Here is a 14,722-nt window from a genome sequence, read left to right on the forward strand (position 1 = left end):
AGTGAAGAAGATCTCTGTTCTCAAGACCCCTTGGCCCCAGGGGGTGAATTTGGGGGGGACAGGTGTCCCGAAAGTGAGAGACTGTTGCTTTTTTGGAATTGGAATTCTCCTTTTGCTCACAGATCGATACACAGCCTTGACACAGCAAAGGCTTTTCTGAGTTTTTGGCTCCTGCATCACAAATATTAATCATTCACTGAACTGCCCCAGTTGGATGGCGTGACATAAGGAAAGTTTATCATTGCTCTTTTGAAGTGGCAAACTTAAAGTGGGTTTAATTGTTGTTGGAAATGGGGTCAGCACTTTGAGATAGGTTGGCTGTGAATCTGGACTTGAATCAGTTAACATTTTGCAAAGTTACACCTAGGAGTTAACTGCTCCATGAAGATGCCTGTCAGTCTCCACTTAGCAGGTAGCTCACGGCAGGCTTTTTTGTGTTCTAAGTGAAAAGCCAGTTTTATTGAATGTCATTGTTAAATATTCAAAAAATTTAAATAACAATAAAGTTAAACTCTTCATTTACCTTTAAACAATGAAAAATGGAAATGATGGGATATTTTTGTGGTTTAACTGTTCAGAAACTTCATTTATTACAAATGAGGCTTTTTGGTAGCAGATAAATAGATTAGTTCTAGCCCTAAGTTAAAATGAAGGATTTTGGTTGAATTGTGATCTCAATAGAAGTATTAGGACAGTTCAGTAACTTTGGGATCTGTTTGGATTACTGAAAATATGTAGAAAAAAGCAGCCAACAGAGGCATTCATATAAACCTTTGTGAACTAAATATTATTGTCCATGACTGTATGGACCAGACTGGGTGGTCCACATGTGTTTGGTCAACCTTATGTTCCTATGAAACAATTCAAGCAGCTGCTGTTATTTTCCTTTTAAACCTTTGTCTGCAGTGGGATTGCTTAGTTGTTCTCCAGTTTCACAGAGGGAAATGAAATCTGGCAAAGGGCATAAGGTATGGTCAAAAGGGATACTGAAAGAAGATGAGGAGAACCCCAGCAGAGGCAAATATATCCAAACTGAGAGGAATGATGGATTTGTCTTTACAAACAAGCTGGGGGTCTGCTGGTAGATAAAACTAGCACTGGGAGATAAAAGAAACAATGGGAAGGATTCCACTGATTGGTGAATGGGAAAAGATATTTGCTTTTACAAATAAATGGTAGGTTTGCTGATAAATGAAATTGGATATTGAAAGATGAAAGAAACAATGGGGAAAACCCCTAAATTCCATAAGAAATAAAAATTAAAAGGGAGGGTTTTACATTAGAGGGAAATCTTTGGTATCAGGTGTTCCGGAAAGTCTGTACCTCTCAAGTACCTCAGCCAATGGGGAAAGAGAGAAGGAAAATGTGGCAGGGAAATTAGGATAAAAAGGAGGCTGCATCTTCCAAAAATTTGAGAGACCCCAGGAGAATGCACCCTATGGCCTCTCCCTTTATTCGAATAAAGTAAAAGGACTCCTCTGTCTCCTTTTTGGACATAAACTTCTAATGTTTGTGGATTAATTTTCCTGACTAAACTCTGCTTGCTGTGGCACCTGCCATGAGAAAAGGATGCAGTGGATAGTCAGAAATGTCAAATTGAAATACACTACACAGAGAAATGCTAGAGGAAAAACTGCTACTTCTCACCTCTCTTGTTTGCAGGGTATGACCTTTACATTACATGAACGACAAATGTTTGGGTTGCAAAGACTTCTGCCTCCTGAAATAGAGACACAAGACATTCAAGCCTTACTTTTCCATAAGAATTTGGCAAAACTGACTGACCCCTTGGAAAAGTAAGCACTCCTCTGGCCTTGTTTTGTCATGCATGTAAATGGGAATTGCTGAAAAATATTGTATGGGGATAACCAAAGTTTTTGTGCCTCCACTGGGTTTTTGTCAGAGGTTAGTTTTCACTTTTGCCCAGAAAACTGCTTTCATCAATCATGCATTCATCATGTGGCTAAATGTGGTTGGGGAGCTTTTTTCTCATATTCCATAGTCATAAGGTAATGAAAAAGAATGTGTGCAAATTAGCCAGTAACAAAGACGCAGATCTTGCTGTAATCTGTAATATGTATTTCTAGAATATATAAAATTTGTTTGGCAGGTTGTTAGAGCATAGAACTATTGGGGGAAAGGAGGGAACAGCTAGCCCATATTGGTAAAATATGTGAGAATGAAGGTGTCATGGTTTGAAAAGAAGTGAGTTTTTTGGGATGCTGTGGTCAAACCAATAGGTGCTCAGAATTGAATATTGGCACCTGGTATGGCCACTGAGGATATGGATACGCCTCTGAGAACACAGGGGGTTAAAAGCTGTGAACTACCGGGGGGAAAGTCTCTTGGGTTCCAGTTTGTGAATAGAACAGGCCTCCCCTGCCCAGCTCCGAGCTGGACGGGGGAGGGGAGCCATGCGGCTGAAGGAGGTAGGCCGCCAGGCCAGGCCTTGGGCAGAGAAAGGGTGGTGAAGGCCCCTGCAAGATAGAAGGGTGGAGGAGCACTGCGAGGCTCCAGGTAGCCACCCTCCATTCCCCACCATCCCCCCCCGGAGAGAGAGAGAGAGGGAGAGAACCTGTGCTTGTGCTGGTGCTACCTTGAAAATTGATAGCACGGCCGGCGTGAAGGAGAAGAGTGCGGGGGGGGGGGGGGGGGGGTGCAGCCAGCCATGGGAGTTCATGGACAGGCAGGGCTTAGGACTTTTAACTCTTCTTGTGGATGATGGAAACCTTGCAAATGCTGATCCTCCTGGAGTTGAATGAGGAGAGAGATAGAGATGGGATAGCAGGATAACAGGAAATGGGCAAGTGTGGTGCAAGTTGGTGCAAGTGAAAGAGGTTTGAGAGAAGCTGAGAAGAATCCTAGGTGGGAGAAGATGATGGAGTGGCCTTTGGCTGGGCTTTTCTTCTATAGCCATGGGCAGAACCACTTGTGTTCCTGTGACACAGAGACTGCATCTAGGGGGAGGCAGTGGCTCAGAGCCAAGAGAGTGCAGTGATGTGAAGGAGCATGTGAACAGAGACGACGAGTGAGGAGGGTGGTGGTGCCCTCGATCTTCAGGGAAGAAGAAGAGGAAGATGATCTCTGTTCTCAAGACCCCTCGGGCCCAGGGGGTGAAATTTGGGGGGGACAGGTGTGCCAAAGGTGAGAGACTGTGCTCTTTTTGGAACTGGACAAAGCACCCTTAAAAAGAAAACCCTAGAAGCAGCTCTTGTCCATGTGCAGTGGTGAGAGCACTGGACATGGAAGGAAGATGCCAAGATGGCAAATGTTCTCCGGGTGGTGCCACGTGTGACATGGAAACACAAGAGGTTTCAACTGTTTCCTGGGGAAGTCTGTGGTACAAGAGGGACTCCTCTCTTCTTGAGGAACTGAGAATTGATTATCTGAAGGGTGGTCATGGACCGAGAGTTAGTGATCTGAGGGGTGGTAATTGAATTGAAAATCCAAGGTTTTGTCTTACTGTGATGTGTTGAAAATCTGGGGGGGGGGGGGGGAGGAGGAGGATATTTGGAAGGTTTTCATCTTGTGTTCTGTGTGTTTCTCTTATAGTCCTAGGTTAATAAAGTTTTTTTTTCCTTTCATTGTTAAGCTGGAGCCTGCTCTGCTCTGTTTCTGATCACATCTCACAGTAGATACCAGGGAAGAAGTATTTTCATGGGGGCACTGGCATTGCGCCAGGCTCAAACCATGACAGAAGGTAAATCAAGGGTTTAATAGTTATGAAAAACAGTGCTTATCATAAATAACAGTTAATGCTAGAAAGGAATTACAGGGTTAGAATTTTGAGTCTCATAATGTGCAATTTTTTCTATACTAGTCCTTTTTTTCTTTAATCCACTACTTTGGTTAAAAATAAAAACAATGTGAAGGATTTTGATTTGTTTTGAGTTTTCTTTCTTTTTTTTTAGAATGTCATGTTTTTAGCATCCTGTTGCTGTTTCCATATACTCCTTTGCATATCTGCATGTAATCTTAGGCAGTCTCCTAAAGGCAAGAGGAACACTGGAATGGTTTGAGGCTTACTGGACCACATCGATAAGCTTTTGTTCTCATGAAAACTGAAAGATTACTTAAATCTACATCATATCACTTGCTGATCTGAAACAGTCATGTAATCCGTATTGGGAAAGTGCCTGGTTGCTGTAACCTAAGAATCGCTAATTCATTATCTTTGTTGTCGGGTCAGCAAGACTGAATATGATTTGGTACATGTAGACTGGTAGGTAAATTTGCAAAAACGCAGATTTAATTTAAACACCTAGGTAAATCCTTCAATATTAACTTTTTGTTAGAAGTTAATTTGTTTTATAACTGTTTTAATGTTAGGATTAACAAGACCTGTTAGGACCTTTCATTTTTGGGGTGTAAAAGACTTTCATTTTTAATTTTTTTTTAACAGTAATGAGACTCCCAGCTGTATCCTGTAACAAATCCATGAATTATCTTTTATCATAATGCATGTTTACACATTAACTTGTTAGCATGCATGTTATGTCACGTCCAGTATTTTTATTTCAGCTGTTAAGTACTGCTACTCTCTCTTTTCCAACTTTTGCTTAGTGCTTAAAGCCCGACTTGAGTGGAAGCAGGAATTCCATGAAGAAATAATATGAAGCAAGTATGGATTTTGCTTTGGCATTTTTCACATTGTTTTATAAGCATAAATGTGAAACAATAAATGTTTGGGTTGGTTTTGTTTTTTTTTTCTGCTTAAGTTTAGGTATATCTACATAATGGGAATCCAAGAGAGATATTAAAAGTTATTCTGTAGAGTATTACAAGATTATATTGAATGGTTAATGCCAATTGTATACATACCAACAGTAGGCCTTGCCTGCTCCCAGTATGGACACATCTTCAGGAGACCAAAGTAAGAACAATAGATCTATATTGCTGCTACTTTTGTTATCATTTTCTCTGTATACTTGCCTGAAGTTTGGAAATTTCATTTTTCTTTGGATTCAACTACACAAGATTTGTGCCAATTCAGGGCAGTAAAACTTGATTAAAAAATATCTCAAGACCCAGTTTATATTGGAAAACAGAACATTTGAAAACAGAAGTGATAATGTGTCACTAAATACTACAAGTGCAGGGCATCAGCCCCATTTCCAGCTCTTCCTAGATGCAGTACAGCTCTTTAATTCTGAGGAGAGTGCTGTGGCTTTCTCCAACTCCAAATCACATCTGTGAGTCTGAGGATCTATGTCAGGAAAGAACATTTGGAGGAAAGTGTAGATTGAAAGGGATTTCTGGAGCTCATCTGATCTCACCCTCTGTTCAAGAAGGGTAACTTCAGGTAGATTCATTAAGTATATTCCCCTGTGCAACCCTGCACACAGGCAGAAACATGAGTGCCTGCATCCCTGTACACCACATTTGCTGGAGGAAACTCAGGCTAATCATGGTTCTGGCAGGATTGGAGCTGTGACCAATGTTTTGGTGCTGGTAGCAAAGGGGCCCAGTGCTGGAGAAATTTTCACAGTACTCTGCAGAGCAGCACGGCATGACATCTTAAATGCAGGAGCAGAGGCCAGCGAGCCATGGGTGAGGACATGTTGGCAAAGCAGGAAGGGACAGGCTTGACTCATGGTAGCTCAGCAGATTCCATTGGATGCAGATAGCCCCTGTATTAAAGCTGTGCTACTGGGAGTCAGCTTTCAGTTATTCTGACACAGTAAATATGGCTTGGCTGGGATCTGGTCTGGGTTCAGCTGTGACTTTAAAACATCTCTTCAGGTTATTATCTCTGTTGAGGAAACCAGTTCAGACTGGCAGTCATTTCAGCTCATTTCCATGATATTCTCACCGCAATTCAAAGTATATTTCTAGAGTCCTTTTGCTTGAGAGTTTGGATGCTGTGTGGAAGAAGGGGTAATCCTTTGCTGCCATGAGGACATGGCTGCTATGATAAAAACAGTAAGAAATGCATGGTTTTGTTCCTGATGGGGGGCAGGGGATGTGAAAGATGTACTCGTAGTTCTCACATACTTCCTTTCCTCTTCCATGTCTCTGTGTCTATTAAAGACCAGTTTGAAAACCATCCCCCTCTAGAAGTTGTCTGTACAAGAAACAGCAGCATGGATTGGAACTAGGGATGGTACTCAACTTCCTTTCTTTCCAAGAACCAGCACTTTCCAAGTGTTGGTAATTTATCAGTTACCACCTCTGCTGAGCTTTTCATGCCGCCTTTTCTCCTAGCAAGAGGGCTTGCTCGAGCAGAAGAAATACAGACACTTCACCTCTGCTCCTTTCTGCTTCTTTGCCTCTCCTCCCATGTTCCTATGGAGGAGCACTCAGCAGTGGGAAGCACTGTTCTCTTGGTCTTGGAGAAGACAGTATGGTCAGTCCCTGTCTTTCTTTTCTCTCCCCTCATCTTTTGTAATGTAATGAACAGAGATTCATTAAGGTAAAGCCGCACTTTAGGATCATGTTCCCTTTTCATATCAGGTCTGATGATAACAGCAGAGGTGTTTTGCCCTAGAGGAGTTCTAAAGGTGAATATCTGAAATAGTGTAAAATTCAGGTAGCATAATGAAAAGTATTTTCTCTGTGTTCTTATTTTAGAGTGTCAAAGTAGCCAAATAGGCACTTGTATTAGAAATTCTCCTTTGAGTAATTTATATCCATTATTACAATGCTTTCAATTTTAAGAAAATCATCCTGTTTTACATTTAGCTTTGCAAAGCAAGGGGGAATTTCTAATTGCCACCTATAAAATTTTCTACTTTTTTTTTCTTTCAGAGGCTTATTTATCTCTATCTCAGACAGAGGCCATGTAAGGTCAATTGTGAACAACTGGCCAGAAAATGATGATAATATACTACCACTATATAATTATTTTTCTAGTTGTTATTTAATCCCAGTCGAGCTTCTCAAGATTTATTAGTATTTGATGGAAATGTAAATACTTAATAATGCATCCTTGGCTGTTTGACCATGATGGCAAAATATAGCTAATGAAGATAATGCATATCTTAAAGAGCAACATTTTATCCTGAATATGAGGTTTATGGATTGAGTAAACAATGATGATGAGAACTAGACTTGCCAAACTTTTTATTTTACTTCCTAAAGTTGGGGGATGTACTCTGGGTCTTGCTTACTGTGTTGAATAGCAGTAGGAAAGGTGATCTTGTCTTTGGATTAGGACACATTAGTAGGTGGAAAGCACAAATTTTCCTGTTAAATCCTGTATCACCCAGTGGGATTGAGAACCACAAGCGGAGATGAGGTGGTTGATACTTTATATCATCATAGAATTATAAAAATTTTTGATGTCTGGATTTACAAGTGGAAATCATAAACCCAAGTTACAAGCTGCAGGTCCACACAGCAGCATGGATCCTTCTCACTTAGCTTTCAACGATTTGGGTAGTTGATTTCAGCAAAGAAAAAGGAGCATAGCAGATTCTATCATTTAAGCATTATTGCTTCAACTGAAATATTCTTTGTAATCTATTCTTTGTTTGACTGTGCAAGCATACCTGATTTTTTTCCCAGTAAAAACCCCTAAACTGGTATTGCTCTAAACTTTATAAATTACAATGATTATAGTTTTACCTGCTTTTGTTTTCAGGCTGTTGTCATCACTGATGGAGAAAGAATATTGGGTCTTGGAGACCTAGGTGTGTATGGGATGGGAATTCCAGTAGGAAAACTGTTTTTGTATACAGCCTGTGCAGGAATACATCCAGATAAATGCTTGCCTGTATGCATCGACACTGGAACTGATAATACAGTGAGTTTTACTGAACTTGGCTTGCCATAAGTTATCCCTACGAAAAGTATTTAAGAGTATTTACTACTATAAGAGAAAATTTTTATTTGAGCACTTTTATTCAATATAAAACCAACTATTTTTGTAAGGGTAAATGATTTGGAATCCACTGTACAGTTACATATCAGTGATTGAAAAACACCAGTTAATTTGGCAGTGAAATGGTGCATTCGGAAGTAATTTGAATGCTGGGACACTAAAATGGACAGTCAGGTTGACCTGACTTTAAGAAGCTGGAAATGTGAATCAGATTTATTAAAGCAGTTTCTTCATAGTATTGATTTGTTCTGTTTTGAAAGACCTCATCACCAACCTCAAGTTCTAGCTGAAATTACTGAACATTGACATATACTAGAGGCAGTTACAGTGGCTATATAAAAGCAGTATCTTTTGGTGTGAAATGTGTTACTGTGAATTCTGGAAAACATATACTGAGGAAGTGATTCATCCTGCCGCTCTCTTTGATTTATTCATTTTCAGACACTCTTAAAAGATCCATTTTATATAGGCCTATACAAAAAAAGGGATCGCTCACAGGTCTATGATGACCTAATTGAGGAATTTATGTAAGCCATTACAGACAGATATGACAGTGAATATTCTGCATGGAAGTATGTCAAAACTGCTGGCACAAAACCCCCCTAACACACTGTCCTGGAAACAGTCATTTAAGGAATAAAGATAGAACTAAAAGTCAAAATACATGAGTGCATTTTTGTCTCTGTAGTGATTTTCTCTGTGATTTAGAACATGCTGGTTGTAGTTATTTGTTAAATATGCACAGAATGGAAATGGAACTGTTTTAAGCAGTGAAAGGCCTGAAGACATCCTGTTTCCAAAGATAATTAATTACATGCAGAATTTGTTTTAAAATGATTATATTTGTAAAATAATGAAGCCACAGGGCCTAACTTCTTAGCCGGATAGCTGGTTCACCATAGAGTTAAAGCACCCCAGGCAAGCAGTCTCAAGGCCGGATACCTCAGCCCTCCGGGGGCTGGGGTGCCCTAGGCCAGACTGCGGCACAGCCGTGGCCCCTAGCAAGCTTAGTGATTGTCAGCTCTTAGTGATATCAGCTCTTTTATGGTTTCAGCTCTTAGCTTGCTCGTAGGGGCTGTGGCTGCCCTTGGCTTCTGGAAGGGAGACAGAGAAGAGAGAGGAGAAGGCTGGGTTCAGAAAGTTCCACGATGGTTTATTCTGAGGGTTTCGCGAAGGGTCCGAAAGCAGCTCTTCTAAAGGAATGGGCCAAGACAGCCCCTTTTATAGGGTTAAGGAGGATTGGAAACTGACCAATTGTAAGGGTTAGGGAAACTAGCCTATGGGGTCACAGAGAGATAAGCAGGCCTGGAGGACCAGAGTGAGGACTCCTGGTTCAATTCCTATGACTCAGCAAATACCTATCTCTAAACATACCTCCACGGAGCCGTAGCCGGCCCTGTGTCTGCTACATATATTTCTTTATGTCTAGTGATAGGAATATTTGCCATGTTCTGTAGGTATTGAATTGCAGAAAAAGAAATAAACTCCGCAACTTTTGTGAAAGTTGTAAAGCTGGTATGTTTATTACATCACTGGACGCATGTAAGGATCATTCCCCTTAAAAGGACATGCATGTGTCTGGGAACTCCAGATCTCTTTTTATCTTCCTTACTAATCCATATGCATGGAATTTCACAACAGGTTCATAAATATTCATTTTACTGATTTCGCATTACACTTACAGCTAGTTTTTTCAGTCAGAAAGTACAGAAAGAACTCCTGGGTCATCCTGCCCTGTCTCCTGCAGCTTCTCCATTTGTTTCAGAGTTCAAGGGGTCCTTCCTAATCTCCGTCTTTTGGCCGAAGCAGTTTCTTAGAGCATAGGTTTCTTGCGAGAACAGGCAGTCAGACCAAACAGCTATGTTTGCAAGCTACAGACTTAATTCAAAGATGTACATTTCACCTAAATCAAAGTGGATTTCTGTGGAGGGATAGAATGTAAGAAAATAAAGATAGTGCAGAAGGTAATCTCACACCTGAGGAGTTGCAGCTGTACTAATCACCAAAGATTAGGAACAGGCCTGCCCTTAATAGGCCACAGCTGTGTCCAAAAAGAAGCATGCTACAAAAGAGTGGGTTAGCTGGTTGAGGAGAGAGTTGGGGTTTGTTGGCTGTGCTGTGGAGAGAGATGGAGTTGTTGGCTGTGAAGGAGTCAGTGCTGTGAGGAGCTGCCCATGAGAAATCACTGAGAAGGTATGAGAGCTTTGCAATATGATGACAACAGATTTCTACTCTGGAAAATTTCCGCTCTCATTCCCCCCTTTCCTAAAAGGAATAAGTAAATTCTTTTACTTAACGCAAATCCCTACGACAATAAGCGTGCCTTAATGCTTTACCCTCTACATTTTATAAGGAAGTTTCTCAAGCATACACAACCTCTACCAGTATATACAAGCACAGTTTTCTGATTAGTGCCTGGATGAATCTCGAAGTGGCAAATACTTTTTTCAGTGTCAAGATACACATCTTGAGCGTTAATAATATTGCTTCCTAGTTGTTCCCTAATAACACAAGATTCTAAGTTTACTGTTTGCCACTTTTCATTCACCTTTCATGCCCACACCCTATGTTCTGAAGGGTAGAGCACCATTTTTTTCATTATTTAATCCTAGTGCAATGATGGGGTGGATAACATAAACACTGGCATTACATATAGTAAGCACAAAGGCAGTGGCCACATTAGAAGCAGGATCATAGGTGAAATTTACCATAGTCTACCAGGACTGAAACTTCCTTTCAAAATCAATCGCATTATCCCAGACAATCTTCCGAATTTCAGCTGGAAAAGTACTTTCACCCTCTTCCCGTATGATAAAAGCTGCTGTTGCCTTCATCCTTAACTGTGCTTTTATACAACTGAAAGCTAAAGACGCATTATCTTGAACCCTACTAAGTGCTTCTATTTTTAACCTGTGGTCTTGGTCCCTGGCCTTTTCTCACTTTGGCAGTACTTTTGAAATCTGCCACTGGCTAGTTCCTAATGCCAATAGAGATGACTGTAAAGGCTGTTTCAATTTTGCTAGGCCACCTGCTGCAGCGGCCCGCTCTCTCATAGATCCAGTATACTGATTAAAACCTGGGACCAAGGCCATTCAGCATTGCTGTGGATAGAGGTACTCCAGGACTTCTATTACCATTATATACAAAACAATTCTATAAATAAAATTACAAAATATGCCCCCTGCCCCGCCCCCGCAATACACTTATTTTGCCCAAATAAGTTTCAGTCCCAGTTCATTGTCTCATGGTGTCAATTTCCAAGGGGCTTCTGGGGCCTGCTTCATTCGAGTGTGGTGGATCCGGGCATTCTGCCTCTTAATCTTTATTGTGGTGAGAAGCACATGGAATGGTCTTTCTTACTGTGGTTCCAAAGTTTTTTCTGTAAGAGACTTAACGTATACATAATCCCCAGGCTGTATGTTATGTACTGGTTCACTTAGCTCCCTACTCTGAGTTCCAGCCACATGTTTTTAATTTTCTCTGAGCTGTCTACTTAAAGCCACCATACAGGTATTGTGGCTGGACCTCCGAAAGCGGTATTGTTTACTCTGGTCACCTCTCAAGCTTTGACAGTTCTGGTGGGGAACGCTTCTGGCCACCCTGAAAATGTATTTGTTAATACTCATAAATACTGACACCCCCCTTTCCATGGGAGTTCTGAAAAGTCAATTTACCACTGCTGTCCCGGTCCATGACCCTTCCCTATCTGACCTAGTTTTGGTCTGGGGGTATTCTTGGGGTTAGTCTGGAGGCAAGGATCACACTGTCAGTTCAACTGAGTAATAGTGGCATATAAATTCCTGGCAACGATTCTTTCAATCAGATATGTGTTCTAGAAAGCCTGTGGAAACTACTACTTAAAAGTCAACACTTCATTTTGATGCCCTCTGTAACACTGGCAGCCTTGGTCATTCTGGGAAAAGAGCCACACTTTAGAAAAGCTTTTAAGTAATGTGTTTTCTGGTGTTCCTCCCTTACTAGTGGCCACACAAATGGGAAGTGATTACCAGCTCCCTTTCAGAGGTCCCTTTTGATTAATATTATTATTATATTTTGGCTTACCTTCAAGGGAAATCTGTCCATAATTACCTCACCTTTTGCTGCTTCCTTTGCCTCTCCATGCACCAGCTCATTTCCTTCCTCCAATTCTGAGCTCACTCTCTGGTGTGCCTTAATATGCATAATTGCTACCTTTTCAAGCAGCTGAACTGCTCCCAGCAGCCGGATTATCTCTTGCGCATGTTTAATGTTCTTTCCTTGTGAGGTCAGCAGTCCCCTCTCTCTCCAGATGGCTCCATGTGCATGCACGACTCTGAATGCATACCTTGAGTCTGTATAGATGTTTATTCTCTTTCATTTTGCCATTTCCAAGGCACGGGTCAGTGCAATTATCTCGGCCTTCTGTGCAGAGGTGCCTGTTGGTAGGGGTCTGGATTCTATTACTTCTCTGCATTTAATCACTGCATACCCAGCATGTCGCTTTCTTCTGGCAACATAGCTACTCCCATCTCTGCATTGTCCAAATGAGTGTCTTTCAAGTCTGGGTGGCTGGAGTAAGTAGTTTCAATGGTCTCCAGGCAATCGCGGTATACTGCTTCTCCTTGATTTCCACTGAGAAAAGAAGCTGGGTTGACAATATTAGTTGCCACTATCTCTACATCATCTTGCTCTACCATGATGGCCTGGTATTTCAGGAACCTCTGTGGTGAAAGCCAGTGGCCGCCCTTTACTTCCAGTACTGCAGACACTGTGTGGGACACTAGCACCGTCATTTTCTGTCCCAGGGTAAACTTGCGTGCTTCTTGCATATTCAGCACGACTGCGGCTACAGCTCTGAGGCAACCTGGCCATCCTTTGGCCGTTGCATCTAGTTGCTTGGAGAAGTAAGCAACTGCCCTCTGGTATAGACCCAAGTCCTGAGCCAATATTCCCAGGGCAATTCCCTGTTTTTCATGGGAAAATAGAAAGAATGGTTTACTTACATCTGGAAGTCCCAAAGCTGGAGCTGACATGAGTGTACTCTTTAGCTGGTAAACGCCCATGTGGCTTCCTTTGTCTAGTGGAGATTTCTATCTGACAAACAGTCCATAATTATGAACCCACAGCTGGCACCACCCTGCCATGCCTAAGAAGATTTGGAGTTCTTTTATATTGTTTCCTTGCAAGCCTGCCCTAAAGTCCGTTTCCCAGCAGTAACCTTGTACCCTAGGTAGATTACCTTCTGTTTCACTACCTGTGCTTTTTTCTTTAGTACTCTGTATCCTTGGAGTTCTAGGAAATTCAAAAGGCTTCTTCCTTTTTCCTGTGGAGCTTCCCAGGACTCTGGATCTTTGCAAGTTGTTCTCCAATCAGAGTGGGGGAATTTTTGAAGCCTTGAGGCACATGGACCATGTGAGCTGGGTTTTGAGACCACTTTTAGGGCTTTCCCATTAAAATGCAAAATTTTTCTGCCTGGCTTCATGGATAGCGAGGCAAAAGAAGGCATCTTTCAGGTCTAAAAGAGTAATCCAGGTTAGTTCAGGTGTTAAACAAGTTAGTAAAGTATATGGATTTGCTACCACAGGATATAAATTCTTTGTTATCTTTTTGACAGCCCTCAATCCTGTACTAGCAATTATTGGGCTGATTTCTTCCCTATCTTCTTTTTCAGGGGGTACTGCTTAATTCTCACTGGTTGTGTCCCTTCCTTAAGTTTGATTACTATGGGGGGGGGGGGGCATTCTTCACCCTCCCTGGTACACCAGAGGCCCATACCTCTGAACATACTTGTCCCAGTATCTCTTTACTTATTTCCTTCTCAATTTCAGTAGTTGGTAATGTTAAGCCTAACACCTTTATATACTTTTGATCATTTACCTCCAGAGTAACCTCCCCATTTTAGAATGTTTAGCAAATCGGTCATATACAAAAACTTGTAAATACCCCATTGTTACTTTAAAGGTTTGCAGAAGTATGCCTTCTCACAGACTTGCCAGTTGTTCCCCACACTACAACATAATAATTTTCCACAGGTGCTAAAGCTTTATTTAAAACTGAATATATGGCCCCTGTATCAACCAAAATTCCACCCTTTTCCTTTCTTCTGGTCTCACTGCCTCTCACAGAGGGGTCTGTTACATCCTAGTTCTGAATGAAATTGGACTGCCAAGAGGGGGTTGGGTGTGAGTGTGTATACCTTTGGAGCCTGAGTCCTCTTCCCTTTTGGGGAGGTCCTCCTTATCCTTCCTTACCTTAAGAAGAGCCTTTAGCAAATCATATGAACTTGGGTTTAAATTTCAGCATGATAAACTTTGTCTTATTTCATACATTGCTGTCTTACACTGCATGCTGAACACGTTTGATTTGCCTTCTCTTTGCTTTGTTTTCTTTTTCAAGAGCTAACACCAGTGGATCAGAGGGAGCTCTGAACCCACAGTTACTCTGCCATTCTGGGTGATTCTTAAAGGTGAAAAACATATTGGCATACAAGACCTCATCTTATTTGCTTTCCCATCTTAAAACAGCATTAACTGCAGGAAGGTGTTATAAATCTTTTTATTTTCTGAGCTGCCCCTACTGGTGGCTTTCTCCCAGTGAGCCCCTCCCAAAGGAGTTCGTTTGGGAACCTTTTTCCTCTGGTTAGTTCTTATTATCTCCTTCTCCTTATACTATCTTGTTTCCACCCAAGCCTCACAGTGTATTTACTCAGTTTTTCTCACACACAGACCTCCAGGTGGCAGGTATCAGATGCAATCCTCCACACATAAGCTTTAAGATCTCAGGTTCTGAATTGGCTTGATCAGATATCTTCAATTTTCACTTGGGGCATGGAACAGCAATACCAGCGCCTCTCACAAACTCTGCATTGCACACAAGGTGCCAGCCTCTCAATGCACCAAAAACTCCTGGGAATTGCCTGCA

The 14,722-nt window shown here is 41.5% G+C and overlaps 1 pseudogene; it reads left to right on the forward strand.

Annotated features, from left to right (window-relative positions):
- Positions 1–944: 944 nt before the first annotated feature.
- LOC132341406 (NAD-dependent malic enzyme, mitochondrial-like) overlaps positions 945–14,722 on the forward strand; it is a 30,762-nt pseudogene continuing 16,984 nt past the window's right edge.

Source organism: Haemorhous mexicanus, chromosome W, assembly GCF_027477595.1.
Source record: "Haemorhous mexicanus isolate bHaeMex1 chromosome W, bHaeMex1.pri, whole genome shotgun sequence".
NCBI lineage: Eukaryota > Metazoa > Chordata > Aves > Passeriformes > Fringillidae > Haemorhous > Haemorhous mexicanus.